The sequence below is a fragment of the Anopheles funestus genome, assembly GCF_943734845.2.
Source record: "Anopheles funestus chromosome X unlocalized genomic scaffold, idAnoFuneDA-416_04 X_unloc_70, whole genome shotgun sequence".
Lineage (NCBI taxonomy): Eukaryota > Metazoa > Arthropoda > Insecta > Diptera > Culicidae > Anopheles > Anopheles funestus.
Window position 1 is genome coordinate 25,001 of NW_026045199.1, and position 15,000 is coordinate 40,000.

General features: G+C 47.1%; 2 non-coding genes across 2 annotated transcripts in view; both read left to right on the top strand.

Annotated features, from left to right (window-relative positions):
* Positions 1-14,128: 14,128 nt before the first annotated feature.
* Positions 14,129-14,286, top strand: LOC125773998 (5.8S ribosomal RNA). The gene has a single exon (XR_007420524.1). It is a non-coding gene; the product is annotated as a 5.8S ribosomal RNA (ribosomal RNA).
* A 705-nt stretch (positions 14,287-14,991) lies between these two features.
* LOC125773995 (large subunit ribosomal RNA) overlaps positions 14,992-15,000 on the top strand; it is a 4,179-nt gene continuing 4,170 nt past the window's right edge. The window contains exon 1 of the ribosomal RNA XR_007420522.1: positions 14,992-15,000. This exon is cut by the window's right edge and continues 4,170 nt beyond it. This is a non-coding gene — a ribosomal RNA (large subunit ribosomal RNA).

Consider the following 15,000-nt stretch of genomic DNA (forward strand, 5'->3'; position numbering starts at 1 on the left):
GGCCTAAGTTGGCCAAAAGTACCGATAGAGTACCCACAAGAAGCACTGAGTTGGCCTAAGTTGGCCAAAAGTACCGATAGAGTACCCACAAATAGCACCCAGTTGGCCTAAGTTGGCCAAAAGTACCGATAGAGCACCCACAAGTAGCACTGAGTTGGCCTAAGTTGGCCAAAAGTACCGATAGAGTACCCACAAATAGCACCCAATTGGCCTAAGATGGCCAAAAGTACCGATAGAGTACCCACAAGAAGCACTGAGTTGGCCTAAGTTGGCCAAAAGTACCGATAGAGTACCCACAAATAGCACTGAGTTGGCCTAAGTTGGCCAAAAGTACCGATAGAGTACCCACAAGTAGCACTGAGTTGGCCTAAGTTGGCCAAAAGTACTGATAGAGTACCCACAAATAGCACCGAATGGGCCTAACATGGCCAAAAGTACCGATAGAGTACCCACAAATAGCACCGAATGGGCCTAACATGGCCAAAAGTACCGATAGAGCACCCACATATAGCACCCCATTGGCCTAAGTTGGCCAAAAGTACCGATAGAGTACCCACAAAGAGCACCCAATTGGCCTAAGTTGGCCAAAAGTACCGCCAAGTAGCACCATAGAGGCCCGAGTAGAGCGAAATGTGGGCCAAATTGAACATTTGAAAATTTTTACAAGTCCAGAAAATTTTCTAAGTCCAGAAAATTTTCTAAGTCCAAAGAGTTGGACAAATTTCCTTAGGCCCAAAGGTTGCACTGAATGTTCCTAAGTTGGCCATCAGTACCCATGAAGTATAGCGAAGGTTCACCCGAAAGACACAATACGCCCTAAAGTACCCACAGAGTACCCACAAGTTGCACCCAATTGGCCTAAGTTGGCCAGAAGTACCGACAAGTACCACCATAGAAGCCCGAGTAGAGCGAAATGTGGGCCAAAGTACCGAGTAGTTGCCACAAATGCCCAAATGGATACCAAAATGTGGTACCAAGTACCTAACTGTTGCAACAAATGCTAGCTTTCTGAGCAAAAGCTGTGGACCAATTTCGTAGAAGAACCGCCTAGGCGAAAAGGCAAAAATCGCCGAAGCTGGCCCGCTCGCAGAGCTCGCGGGCCAGGAGATACTCATAGGGCGATTTACTAGAGTGGGGAACTTGAGAATTTTTGTGTCCGAGACTTTGGGCAACTTCGCGGCCGCCCCCTTAAAGTAAAAGATTTTCTCTGGGTGCCTAAAATTCGCAATTCCCGCAAAGTCGGGAAGACGTTAAAGTTTTTGCCCAAAAAATGGCCATCGATTTAAGGTGATTTTCCAATAAGAAAATGCTTCCTATTTTGAATTTTTTCGAATATTTCCTAAACTAAGCGTCGGAGCACATGGCCGTGGAGGAACTTTTGGTAGCTTTTGGCAAGGGCTATCGGATGAAATAATAAGAAAGGCCATCAGAGCGATATTGGATTAATGCGGGCTCATAAACGCACCTGAGAAGTGAAAATTGGTACCTTGCACGCAGGATGCAAGAAATGCTTGAGTGTTAACCATCATCGGTACCAAGTACCTAGGTTATATCGAGTGCGTAGATGGAAGTCGGTACCAAAGGGAAACCTTCCTAGGCTAGGTGCACGCAAGTGAGTATGGATCGATCAGTAGAAAGATGGGAAGCCCAAGGAAACCTTCCTAGGCTAGGTGCACGCAAGTGAGTATGGATCGATCAGTAGAAAGATGGGAAGCCATAGGAAACCTTCCTAGGCTAGGTGCACGCAAGTGAGTATGGATCGATCAGTAGAAAGATGGGAAGCCATAGGAAACCTTCCTAGGCTAGGTGCACGCAAGTGAGTATGGATCGATCAGTAGAAAGATGGGAAGCCATAGGAAACCTTCCTAGGCTAGGTGCACGCAAGTGAGTATGGATCGATCAGTAGAAAGATGGGAAGCCCAAGGAAACCTTCCTAGGCTAGGTGCACGCAAGTGAGTATGGATCGATCAGTAGAAAGATGGGAAGCCATAGGAAACCTTCCTAGGCTAGGTGCACGCAAGTGAGTATGGATCGATCAGTAGAAAGATGGGAAGCCCAAGGAAACCTTCCTAGGCTAGGTGCACGCAAGTGAGTATGGATCGATCAGTAGAAAGTGGGAAGCCCAGTACCAAATGCCCTAGTGAAGACCGTAAACGAATATCATGAACCGAGAAGGAGCACCAAATGCCCTAGTGAAGACCGTAAACGAATATCATGAACCGATAAGGAGCACCAAATGCCCTAGTGTAGACCGTAAACGAATATCATGAACCGATAAGGAGCACCAAATGCCCTAGTGAAGACCGTAAACGAATATCATGAACCGATAAGGAGCACCAAATGCCCTAGTGAAGACCGTAAACGAATATCATGAACCGAGAAGTAGCAACGAATGCCTGAAAAAGTACCAAGTCCACGGTATAGAGTAACGAGAGTTAACCGCCGTGATGTATGCAATGAGGGCAGCCATTGCATGGGTTCTGGACTTGGTTCGCGAATAACTTTTTTGCTAGACATCGGACAAAGTTGACGTGGAAGAACGAAATGTAGCATTTGGTGCCACCTATCCAAAACTTTTTCAAGATTGAAGATCCGATCGATACAGCCTGAGTTATAGGCAAAAGTTGGTGCAAAATTGAGCATTTTTAATGGTGAAAAATCGGTACTCCTCGAATAGCTCCTGTTGGAAGCATCGGACCACATGGTCGTGGAGGAACATATTGTAGCGCGCGGTGTCAAGTATCGACACCCAAAACCGCATGTCCGATGGACGGAAAATGACCAAGTTATAGTGAAAACTTGGTTGCACCAAATTCCCGAAGAAGTGCAACGAGAAGGTGAATGCGATGGTTGTTCGTCGAATAGCTCCGGCCACAGACATGGTAGCGATTAGTGGTGCATGGAAGAAATCTAGCAACAAGTGCCATCTAGCCATGGCCAGAAGAAAGTGTGGCCATATCTTGGATACCGGCGGAGCTATGGGGCAAATATGGGCCAAAAATGGTGCAAGTTGGACCAAAAATCCGACCAAGTGCGCGAGGCGCTTTCGTGAATAGCTCCGGCCACAGACATGGTAGCGATTAGTGGTGCATGGAAGAAATCTAGCCACAAGTGCCATCTACCCATGGCCAGAAGAAAGTGTGGCCATATCTTGGATACCGGCGGAGCTATGGGGCAAATATGGGCCAAAAATGGTGCAAGTTGGACCAAAAATCCGAAAAAGTACCTAGGTAAATGCGATGGTTGTTCGTCGAATAGCTCCGGCCACAGACATGGTAGCGATTAGTGGTGCATGGAAGAAATCTAGCCACAAGTGCCATCTACCCATGGCCAGAAGAAAGTGTGGCCATATCTTGGATACCGGCGGAGCTATGGGGCAAATATGGGCCAAAAATGGTGCAAGTTGGACCAAAAATCCGAAAAAGTACCTAGGTAAATGCGATGGTTGTTCGTCGAATAGCTCCGGCCACAGACATGGTAGCGATTAGTGGTGCATGGAAGAAATCTAGCCACAAGTGCCATCTACCCATGGCCAGAAGAAAGTGTGGCCATATCTTGGATACCGGCGGAGCTATGGGGCAAATATGGGCCAAAAATGGTGCAAGTTGGACCAAAAATCCGAAAAAGTACCTAGGTAAATGCGATGGTTGTTCGTCGAATAGCTCCGGCCACAGACATGGTAGCGATTAGTGGTGCATGGAAGAAATCTAGCCACAAGTGCCATCTACCCATGGCCAGAAGAAAGTGTGGCCATATCTTGGATACCGGCGGAGCTATGGGGCAAATATGGGCCAAAAATGGTGCAAGTTGGACCAAAAATCCGACCAAGTGCGCGAGGCGCTTTCGTGAATAGCTCCGGCCACAGACATGGTAGCGATTAGTGGTGCATGGAAGAAATCTAGCCACAAGTGCCATCTACCCATGGCCAGAAGAAAGTGTGGCCATATCTTGGATACCGGCGGAGCTATGGGGCAAATACGGGCCAAAAATGGTGCAAGTTGGACCAAAAATCCGAAAAAGTACCTAGGTAAATGCGATGGTTGTTCGTCGAATAGCTCCGGCCACAGACATGGTAGCGATTAGTGGTGCATGGAAGAAATCTAGCAACAAGTGCCATCTAGCCATGGCCAGAAGAAAGTGTGGCCATATCTTGGATACCGGCGGAGCTATGGGGCAAATATGGGCCAAAAATGGTGCAAGTTGGACCAAAAATCCGACCAAGTGCGCGAGGCGCTTTCGTGAATAGCTCCGGCCACAGACATGGTAGCGATTAGTGGTGCATGGAAGAAATCTAGCCACAAGTGCCATCTACCCATGGCCAGAAGAAAGTGTGGCCATATCTTGGATACCGGCGGAGCTATGGGGCAAATATGGGCCAAAAATGGTGCAAGTTGGACCAAAAATCCGAAAAAGTACCTAGGTAAATGCGATGGTTGTTCGTCGAATAGCTCCGGCCACAGACATGGTAGCGATTAGTGGTGCATGGAAGAAATCTAGCCACAAGTGCCATCTACCCATGGCCAGAAGAAAGTGTGGCCATATCTTGGATACCGGCGGAGCTATGGGGCAAATATGGGCCAAAAATGGTGCAAGTTGGACCAAAAATCCGAAAAAGTACCTAGGTAAATGCGATGGTTGTTCGTCGAATAGCTCCGGCCACAGACATGGTAGCGATTAGTGGTGCATGGAAGAAATCTAGCCACAAGTGCCATCTACCCATGGCCAGAAGAAAGTGTGGCCATATCTTGGATACCGGCGGAGCTATGGGGCAAATATGGGCCAAAAATGGTGCAAGTTGGACCAAAAATCCGACCAAGTGCGCGAGGCGCTTTCGTGAATAGCTCCGGCCACAGACATGGTAGCGATTAGTGGTGCATGGAAGAAATCTAGCCACAAGTGCCATCTACCCATGGCCAGAAGAAAGTGTGGCCATATCTTGGATACCGGCGGAGCTATGGGGCAAATATGGGCCAAAAATGGGTAAAATTGTACGGTCCAAAGCCAAGGGTAAATTTTTTTATTCCTCTAATAACTTCTAGCACAGACATTGAATCGGTTGGTGATGTATGGATGAAATGTAGCAAACAGTTGGAACTACCCATAAAATCTTAAAGATTGACGATCCAATGTATAGAACCGGAGTAATGTGCGATACTTGGTGAAAAATCGAGTGAAAAATTAGCTATAAACTGTTTTTGGCCCATAACTCGAATACTAGACATCGGAAGGGGGGGTCGTAGAACGATTTTTTGTTGCCCTATCGATTCCCTATCGAACGAGCAAAAGTTGTTTTTTTGACCAAAAAGGACCCCTACTCTAGTAAAATTGGCCTGATTTTACTAGTCCCCGGTACCCGTACAGGCAAAATGAGCAAAATGCTCAAGTATGAATGGTTTTTGGCCCATAACTCGAATACTAGACGTCGCAGGGGGGTGTCATGGAACAATTTTTGGTAGCCCTTGAAATTATCTATCGAATGACATATACTTGATTTTTGGCCAAAAAGTTCCCTAGACTAGTAAAAATCGCATCATTTTACTAGAGTCGGGTACCCTGGACGAAAAACCGCTTAAGTTGCGGTTTTTGGCTAATAACTCGAATACTAGACGTCGCAGGGGGGTGTCGTGGAACAATTTTTGGTAGCCCTTGAAATTATCTATCGAATGACATATACTTGATTTTTGGCCAAAAAGTTCCCTAGACTAGTAAAAATCGCATCATTTTACTAGAGTCGGGTACCCTGGACGAAAAATCGCTATAGTTGCGGTTTTTGGCTAATAACTCGAATACTAGACGTCGGAGGGGGGTGCCGTAGAACAATTTTTGGTAGCCCTTGAAATTATCTATCGAATGACATATACTTGATTTTTTGACCAAAAAGTTCCTAGACTAGTAAAAATCGCATCATTTTACTAGAGTCGGGTACCCTGTACGAAAAACCGCTATAGTTGCGGTTTTTGGCCAATAACTCGAATACTAGACGTCGGAGGGGGGTGCCGTAGAACAATTTTTTGTAGCCCTTGAAATTACCTTTCGAATGATATATAGTGGTTTTTTGGTCAAACAGTGACCCCGAGACTAGTAACCCTCCATACACAAAACCGCCTAAAAAGTTTTGGTTTTGCAAAATTTTGAAAAGTGCGTCAAAAAAATTTTTTCAAAAAGTACCAAATCGTGATCAGAACTCACTATAGACCATAAAAAGTGAAATCCGATGGTCATTTGCAACACTTGGTCAATCGAGAAAAATTTCACTTTTTTACTAGAGTCGGGTACCCTGAACGAAAAATCGCTCAAGTGATGGTTTTTGGCCAATAACTCGAATACTAGACGTCGGAGGGGGGTGCCGTAGAACAATTTTTTGTAGCCCTTGAAATTACCTTTCGAATGATATATAGTGGTTTTTTGGTCAAACAGTGACCCCGAGACTAGTAACCCTCCATACACAAAACCGCCTACAAAAACTTTGTTTTGAAAAATTTTGAAAAGTTCAAAAAAATTTTTTTTTCAAAAACTACTAAAACGTGATAAGAACTTACTATAGACCATAAAAAGTGATATCCGATGATAATTTGCAAAAGTTGGTAACTAGTAAAAAATTTCACTTTTTTACTAGAGTCGGTGCAACGAGAAAAAAAAAGTCCGTGATGGAGAAAAATGGCACGTTTTCCACGCCTGTACGCTTTCGTTTTCTATATAGGGGGTAGGTGAGCCAGAAGCATGAATTTGACTGAGTACGTATCTTTATGAATTGGGCCCTTCTAAATCGATTGAGACTACCCCCAGGACGATCGGACGACTGCTTCTGGCTCAAAATGTGGTTTTTAGATTTTGATCGTCAATTATGAGAGAAAAAATCGATTAGAAGTAAAGATACGAAATGCTTGGTCTAAGTTGGGAAACGACTTCGGATATTTGTTGGACGTTGTCGTAAAAGGTCCGAGGACCAAGGAAAAGTGATTTCCAAGTGGATTTATGCCCTATTAGTCGATGGTAAGATGTGAAATTAGTAGAACTTACCATACAGTTTGCGAAGTTGAAGCAATCGGTTGGTGAATATGGTACTGTCTGTCCAATTTGGTGGTTCGGAATGAGTGAAACGATGTTGATGATGGATAGACGTTCCGATTGCCCCCGATCGGGGAACATATAGTGGTCTTTAAGGTCCAAGTACCTATGTTTTGGTAAGCAGAACTGAGAGTTAAAGGATGAAAGTCGGCCATTCCTAATATCATCCTATCGGTGGTTCGCGAGTTGTTTGAGGACCGGAGCAGCTCGCGATGAAACGGTCCTAGGGTATTGGTTATCCATCCAAGGAAGAGTAAATGCGATCCTAGATGTGTGTCGTTGGCCGTTCTACCGGTATCGCCTATCGATGAGATATCGACGGGCATGCCTTACTCGAAAGTTGAATTCTAGGATCGATGGTCAAACAGACCTATGAGCGATAAACCAAACTGAACACGTATTGATGTCGGCTTTTCCTATCATTTGATGCCGCAGGTTGTTTAGGGACCGGAGCAACTTGCGGCCGAGACGGTCCCCGGGGGTTTCTTTCTCCAAGGAGTGGAAACTATTAAGCAAAAGTTGTAGCAAGATACGATCCTCTGATGTGTCGTTGGCCGTTCATGCGGTATCGCCTGTCGATGAGATATCGATGGGCATGCCTTACTCTACCGACCTTCTAATTGAGAGTATTAATCAGGGATCGATGGTCAAACAAGACCAATGAGCGATAAACCAAACTGAACACGTATTGATGTCGGCTTTTCCTATCATTTGATGCCGCAGGTTGTTTAGGGACCGGAGCAGCTTGCGGCCGAGACGGTCCCCGGGGGTTTCTTTCTCCAAGGAGAAGAAACGATTAAGCAAAAGTTGTAGCGAGATACGATCCTCTGATGTGTCGTTGGCCGTTCAAGCGGTATCGCCTGTCGATGAGATATCGATGGGCATGCCTTACTCTCCCGACTGGATTACTGAGAGTTTAATCAGGGATCGATGGTCAAACAGACCAATGAGCGATAAACCAAACTGAACACGTATTGATGTCGGCATTTCCTATCATTTGTCGCAGGTTGTTTAGGGACCGGAGCAGCTTGCGACCGAGACGGTCCCCGGGGGTTTCTTTCTCCAAGGAGTGGAAACGATTAAGCAAAAGTCGTAGCAATAATCGATCACCTGATGTGTCGTTGGCCGTTCTTGCGGTATCGCCTGTCGATGAGATATCGATGGGCATGCCTTACTCTCCTGACTGTTTAATTGAGAGTTATAATCAGGGATCGATGGTCAAAAAGACCTATGAGCGATAAACCAAACTGAACACGTATTGATGTCGGCATTTCCTATCATTTGTCGCAGGTTGTTTGGGGACCGGAGCAGCTTGCGACCGAGACGGTCCCTTCCCGAAAGATGGTGAACCGAGTCGTCTGGCGTAAAAACCGGACGACTCGAAAGGGCTTGACCCTTTCAAGTGAGCGATAATCACATTCTACGCTCAGTTCGACAGCTACAAGGCAATCACTCGCTATGTTCAGAGCTAATACATGCAACATGCCGGCATTGTTTCCACCGACGCATGGATTCAAGACTGGTGCACTTATTAGTTAAACCGTTCGCCTCCGGGTGTTTCGAGTTCAAGTCTGGATGAGGATTGATCTTGCTGGTAATAGCTTGAGCCCTTAAGGGGTCGAAGCGTACATCTTGAGACCATGTACAACATATTACCAAATCGGCACCATGGGTTCTGGTGCAAGTGATGTAACCGTGAAAGATGTTGAGCAGCCCAACATCGGTTTACACACGCATAATAGGAAGGCAGCGCTGTCGACTGGTCAGTCGTGTAAGAAGTGTGCATTATCGATCACAAATATATTGGTGATCTGTAGGTTGCGCATACACCATGCCCGGTGTAAAGTGCCGTGGTCCCCCCCGGGGGGCTGCATCAAACCGTTCGCCACGCGAACTACCCAATGGAACGAACTCTATGCATTTAATAAGAAGAAGAGATGATAATGAAACACGGTCGATTTAAGAGTTGAAAACGTTGAAATACCTATAAGCAAGTCTTAAGTTGGTGGTGACCGTTACGCCCCAACAAATTGGTGCCTTACCCTACACCAAAGAGCCATTCAACATGGTTCAAGTGAGCGATAATCACGCTCTACGCTCAGTATGACAGCTGCAAGGCAATCACTCGCTAAGTTCAGAGCTAATACATGCAACACGCCGGCATTGTTTCCACCGACGCATGGATTCAAGACTGGTGCACTTATTAGTTAAACCGTTCGCCTGCGGGTGTTTCGAGTTCAAGTCTGGATGAGGATTGTTCTTGCTGGTAATAGCTTGAGCCCCTGAATAAGGGGCCGAAGCGTACATCTTGAGAGTAAATGTACAACATATTACCAAATCGGCACCGTGGGTTCTGGTGCAAGTGATGTAACCATGAAAGATGTTGAGCAGCCCAACATCGGTTTACACACGCATAAGGGGTTTATTGTTATCTGTAGGTTGCGCATACACCATACCCGGTGTAAAGTGCCGTGGTCCCCCAGGGGGCTGCATCAAAACGTTCGCCATGCGAACTACCCAATGGAACGAACTCGATGTATTGAAAGAGATGAACAATTAATAGCGAGAATAGGGGCCCGGAAGCAATTCCGCGGCCCTACGGTCGATTCAAGAGTTGAAACGTTGTACAATCGTGGATAGCACCTAGTGCTAATATGGTGAGAGATAATGTGTGAGGAAATTTAGTTTCCTAAAGTTTAGTTAGTGGTTTCCGTTGTGCCCTAACAAACTTAAAGTTGGTGGTGACCGTTACACCCCAACAAATTGGTGCCTTACCCAACACCAAAGAGCCATTCCATATGGTTCTAGAGAGAGAGAGTTGTGTGGAAATTTATTTCCCACTAAGCGAGTGTGTGTCTGTAGTGGAACGAATTCTGGTTGATCCTACCAGTAATATACGCTTGTCTCAAAGGTTAAGCCATGCATGTCTAAGTACAAACATAAATGAATGTGAAACCGCATAAGGCTCAGTATAACAGCTATAATTCACAAGATCATCCTACCACTAGTTACTTGGATAACTGTGGAAAATCCAGAGCTAATACATGCAACATGCCGGGACTGTTGCCCTCGCGGGTAGCTGAACTGGTGCACTTATTAGTTAAACCAATCGCCTCCGGGCGGCTTGAGTTGAAGTCTGGATAAGGACGCAGATCGTATGGTCGCTTGTCGACTGACGACAGATCTTTCAAATGTCTGCCCTATCAACTATTGATGGTAGTGTAGAGGACTACCATGGTTGCGACGGGTAACGGGGAATCAGGGTTCGATTCCGGAGAGGGAGCCTGAGAAATGGCTACCACATCCAAGGAAGGCAGCAGGCGCGTAAATTACCCAATCCCAGTACGGGGAGGTAGTGACGAGAAATAACAATATGGACCTCTCTAACGATGGTCCATAATTGGAATGAGTTGAGTATAAATCCTTCAACAAGGATCAAGTGGAGGGCAAGTCTGGTGCCAGCAGCCGCGGTAATTCCAGCTCCACTAGCGTATATTAAAGTTGTTGCGGTTAAAACGTTCGAAGTTGATTGCCCGTCCAGACACGTGACCGCCACGGGCGCCCGGTTACACGCCGGGGCCGTTCGTGCGCGCGCTCACGGCTGCGACTCACAATGGTGTACTTGGGCGTTACTCTGTGAACGAGTACCGTGCTACCGGTTAACTCCGGCACGGGCTCCTCATGGTGCTCAAGATACTCACATTTACCTTGAACAAATTAGAGTGCTCAAAGCAGGCTAAGACAAAGCGTCCGGCCCCCCCGTGGGGTTGGCGTTGGCCGAGAATAATCTTGCATGGAATAATGGAATATGACCTCGGTTTATACGATTTCGTTGGTTTGTCAGAAACCTAGAGGTAATGATTAACAGAAGTAGTTGGGGGCATTGGTATTACGGCGCGAGAGGTGAAATTCGTAGACCGTCGTAGGACCAACTGAAGCGAAAGCGTTTGCCATGGATGCTTTCTTTAATCAAGAACGAAAGTTAGAGGATCGAAGGCGATTAGATACCGCCCTAGTTCTAACCGTAAACGATGCCAATTAGCAATTGGGAGACGCTACCCCTATTCGGTGCTCTCAGTCGCTTCCGGGAAACCAAAATCGGGTTCCGGGGGAAGTATGGTTGCAAAGTTGAAACTTAAAGGAATTGACGGAAGGGCACCACAAGAAGTGGAGCTTGCGGCTTAATTTGACTCAACACGGGAAAATTTACCAGGTCCAAACTTATCGAGGTAAGACAGATTGATAGCTCTTTCTCAAATTTAAGGGTAGTGGTGCATGGCCGTTCTTAGTTCGTGGAATGATTTGTCTGGTTAATTCCGATAACGAACGTGACTCAAACATGCTAACTAGAACGCTGTCAGCAGTGCGCCTCCGGGCGCACCTGACGTTACAGCCGGGCGGCGCCTTCACGGGCGGTCGTCGGCTACGTTTGCCCTGCTTAGCGGGACAACTTGTGTTTAGCAAGCTGAGAATGAGCGATAACAGGTCCGTGATGCCCTTAGATGTTCTGGGCTGCACGCGTGCTACAATGTGGGTCGCAGCGTGTTCTCGCCAATAGGCGCCCCCATTCCGAGAGGAACGGGAAATCACTAAAATGCCCATCTAGTCGGGATTGGGGACTGCAACGGTCCCCATGAACCTGGAATTTCTAGTAAGCACTAGTCATTAGCTAGTGCTGATTACGTCCCTGCCCTTTGTACACACCGCCCGTCGCTACTACCGATGGATTATTTAGTGAGGTTTCTGGAGGCTTACCTTCCGCGGTTCCTTCGTGAGCTGCAGCTGGCATGGCTGAAGTTGACCGAACTTGATGATTTAGAGGAAGTAAAAGTCGTAACAAGGTTTCCGTAGGTGAACCTGCGGAAGGATCATTACTGATGATCGTCCGCGAGTGACCAACCATGGGCTGCCTTCGGTGTAGCTCGGTCGCTCGCTTGCTATGTGTCAGAATTTGTTGAAAGCCAACTCGTTCGTTGTACACTTTGATGGGTGACCATCACTGTGTCTCCGTGCCGAGCTAGATCTCCCCTAGCCGTAAGGCACTTTGAACGCCCCTTCGACGACGAGTTGCATGTGTGTGGTATGTGTCAGAATCTGGTGAAGCTTTCTGCATGTGATGTGCCTTGTGTGGATCCGTGGCCATTGCATTGTGTCTGGTGCTTAGATACCCAGACACTTAGAACGCTTGCGCGGAAAGCAAACTCGATCGTTGTACACTTTGATGGGTGACCATCACTGTGTCTCCGTGCCGTGCTAGATCCCCCCTAGCCGTAAGGCACTTTGAACGCCCCTTCGACGACGAGTTACAAGAGTGTGGTATGTGTCAGAATCTGGTGAAGCTTTCTGCATGTGATGTGCCTTGTGTGGATCCGTGGCCATTGCATTGTGTCTGGTGTGTAGGTACCCAGACACTTAGAACGCTTGCGCGGAAAGCAAACTCGATCGTTGTACACTTTGATGGGCAACCATCACTGTGTCTCCGTGCCGTGCTAGATCTCCCCTAGCCGTAAGGCACTTTGAACGCCCCTTCGACGACGAGTTACAAGAGTGTGGTATGTGTCATAATCTGGTGAAGCTTTCTGCATGTGATGTGCCTTGTGTGGATCCGTGGCCATTGCATTGTGTCTGGTGTGTAGGTACCCAGACACTTAAGCAAACTCGATCGTTGTACACTGTGATGGGCGAGCATCACTGTGTCTCCGTGCCGTGTAAGAGCTCCCCTGGCCATCAGGCACTTGAAAGGTCCTTCGACGACGAGTTACAATAGTGGTGTGTTAGATACGTCAGGTGATGGTATCTACTGTTGTGCAATACGTATCCGGCCACGGCACGGAACGAACGGGAACTGTGGTGCAGACATACAAAGAGTTAAGCCTATTAGTCATTAACTCTAAGGACGGGGCCATGGGGCGGTACGCAAAGGATACGGATGAGCGAGTATGCAGGCCCAATACTCAATAGCTCGATCCGATCCAAGCACATGAGTTGACTGCGGCGCCAGGTTAACCAATGTGCTAGATTCTATTTGGCCAGTAGAATCTTGTGTCTTATGCGATTTGATACCAAGACACCAGAACGAAAGTTAGTTGAAGAGTTATTAAACTCTTATGAAGTATGGTTGTGCAATCACAACTTATGACTTTAACCTATAAAGTGGATATGGACTTGCAATTATAACATGGAATCTCTACACACCCCATGAGCTCGATCCAATCCACGCACACGAGTTGCCTGAGTAGCGACAGGTATACCGATGTGCAATACGTATCCGGCCACGGCACGGAACGAACGGGAACTGTGGTGCAGACATACAAAGAGTTAAGCCTACTAGTCATTAACTCTAAGGACGGGGCCATGGGGCGGTACGCAAAGGATACGGATGAGCGAGTATGCAGGCCCAATACTCAATAGCTCGATCCGATCCAAGCACATGAGTTGACTGCGGCGCCAGGTTAACCAATGTGCTAGATTCTATTTGGCCAGTAGAATCTTGTGTCTTACGCGATTTGATACCAAGACACCAGAACGAAAGTTAGTTGAAGAGTGATTAAACTCTTATGAAGAATGGTTGTGCAATCACAACTTATGACTTTAACCTATAAAGTGGATATGGACTATCAATTATAACATGGGGCACACACCATGTTCTCGATCCAATCCACGCACACGAGTTGCCTGAGTAGCGACAGGTATACCGATGTGCAATACGTATCCGGCCATAGGCACGGAACGAACAGGAACTGTGGTGCAGACATACAAGGGCCATGGGGCGGTACGCAAAGGATACGGATGAGCGAGTATGCAGGCCCAATACTCAATAGCTCGATCCGATCCAAGCACATGAGTTGACTGCGGCGCCAGGTTAACCGATGTGCTAAGAGAGTTGTTCCTGGGCCTTCAAAGTGACTTCAAAACTATCTTAGCGAATGGTGGCCATGGGCGTAGACATGAGCCACAAGTCACAAGGCCTGGGACTATTGGGTAATAAAGACAACTTAGTCAGAAAGTTAGTCTTTGGACGTACCACCGGGATTGTGTTACATTGGGAACCTTACTATAAAACCCTAGGCAGGGGATCACTCGGCTCATGGATCGATGAAGACCGCAGCTAAATGCGCGTCACAATGTGAACTGCAGGACACATGAACACCGATAAGTTGAACGCATATTGCGCGTCGGACGATTAAACCCGGCCGATGCACACATTCTTGAGTGCCTATCAATTCCTTGATATACAACAAACCAAACTTCAGGGTGGAGCGTGCCACAATAGAACACTATGGCGAGCAGCCCGTCTAGTGTCGTGGGGGAAACACGCTTCCACACTGTGCATAATGGCGTGCTCGGGACCTTTGTTGGGACCGCAGGGCGCTGAAAGTAAAGGGGTGAACCGCATAAATCGCACGCACGTAAACGCGCACACACACAAATAGAGTGAGACGTATCGTAGGATACCGCTAAGAGTACGTTGTGAAACATGGGGAAATTCAATCGAAAACCTCTTTGATGTCCAAGATTTCGTTGACCGTATCCGTCGTAATACTGGATCAACGTGCTTGGGGGAAAACGTCAAAGGGTTTTATAATAGTGGTGCATGATTAACCCATCGATGCCCGAGGGGAACATGTTGTCCAATACAATAGTGGTGCAGTTGGCTCGACATGCTCGGGGGGAGACATCGTGGGTCCAAGTCGACCAAGTCGACCGAGAGTTGTTGTTGAGAGATCGAATCAAAACGATGCCGAGCGGAACTCGTTGTCCTTATTGGAGTGATATTCGGACAACGTGCTCGGGGGGGCCATCGTTGATTCAAAAATGACCGTAAATTGCCCAATCCGTGTGTGTGTGTGAAGTGTTGTTGCGTATATATCGGTTCGCTATGCCCCGGGTTCGAAACGAATGGAATGTGACTGATTTTGTTGTAGGCCTCAA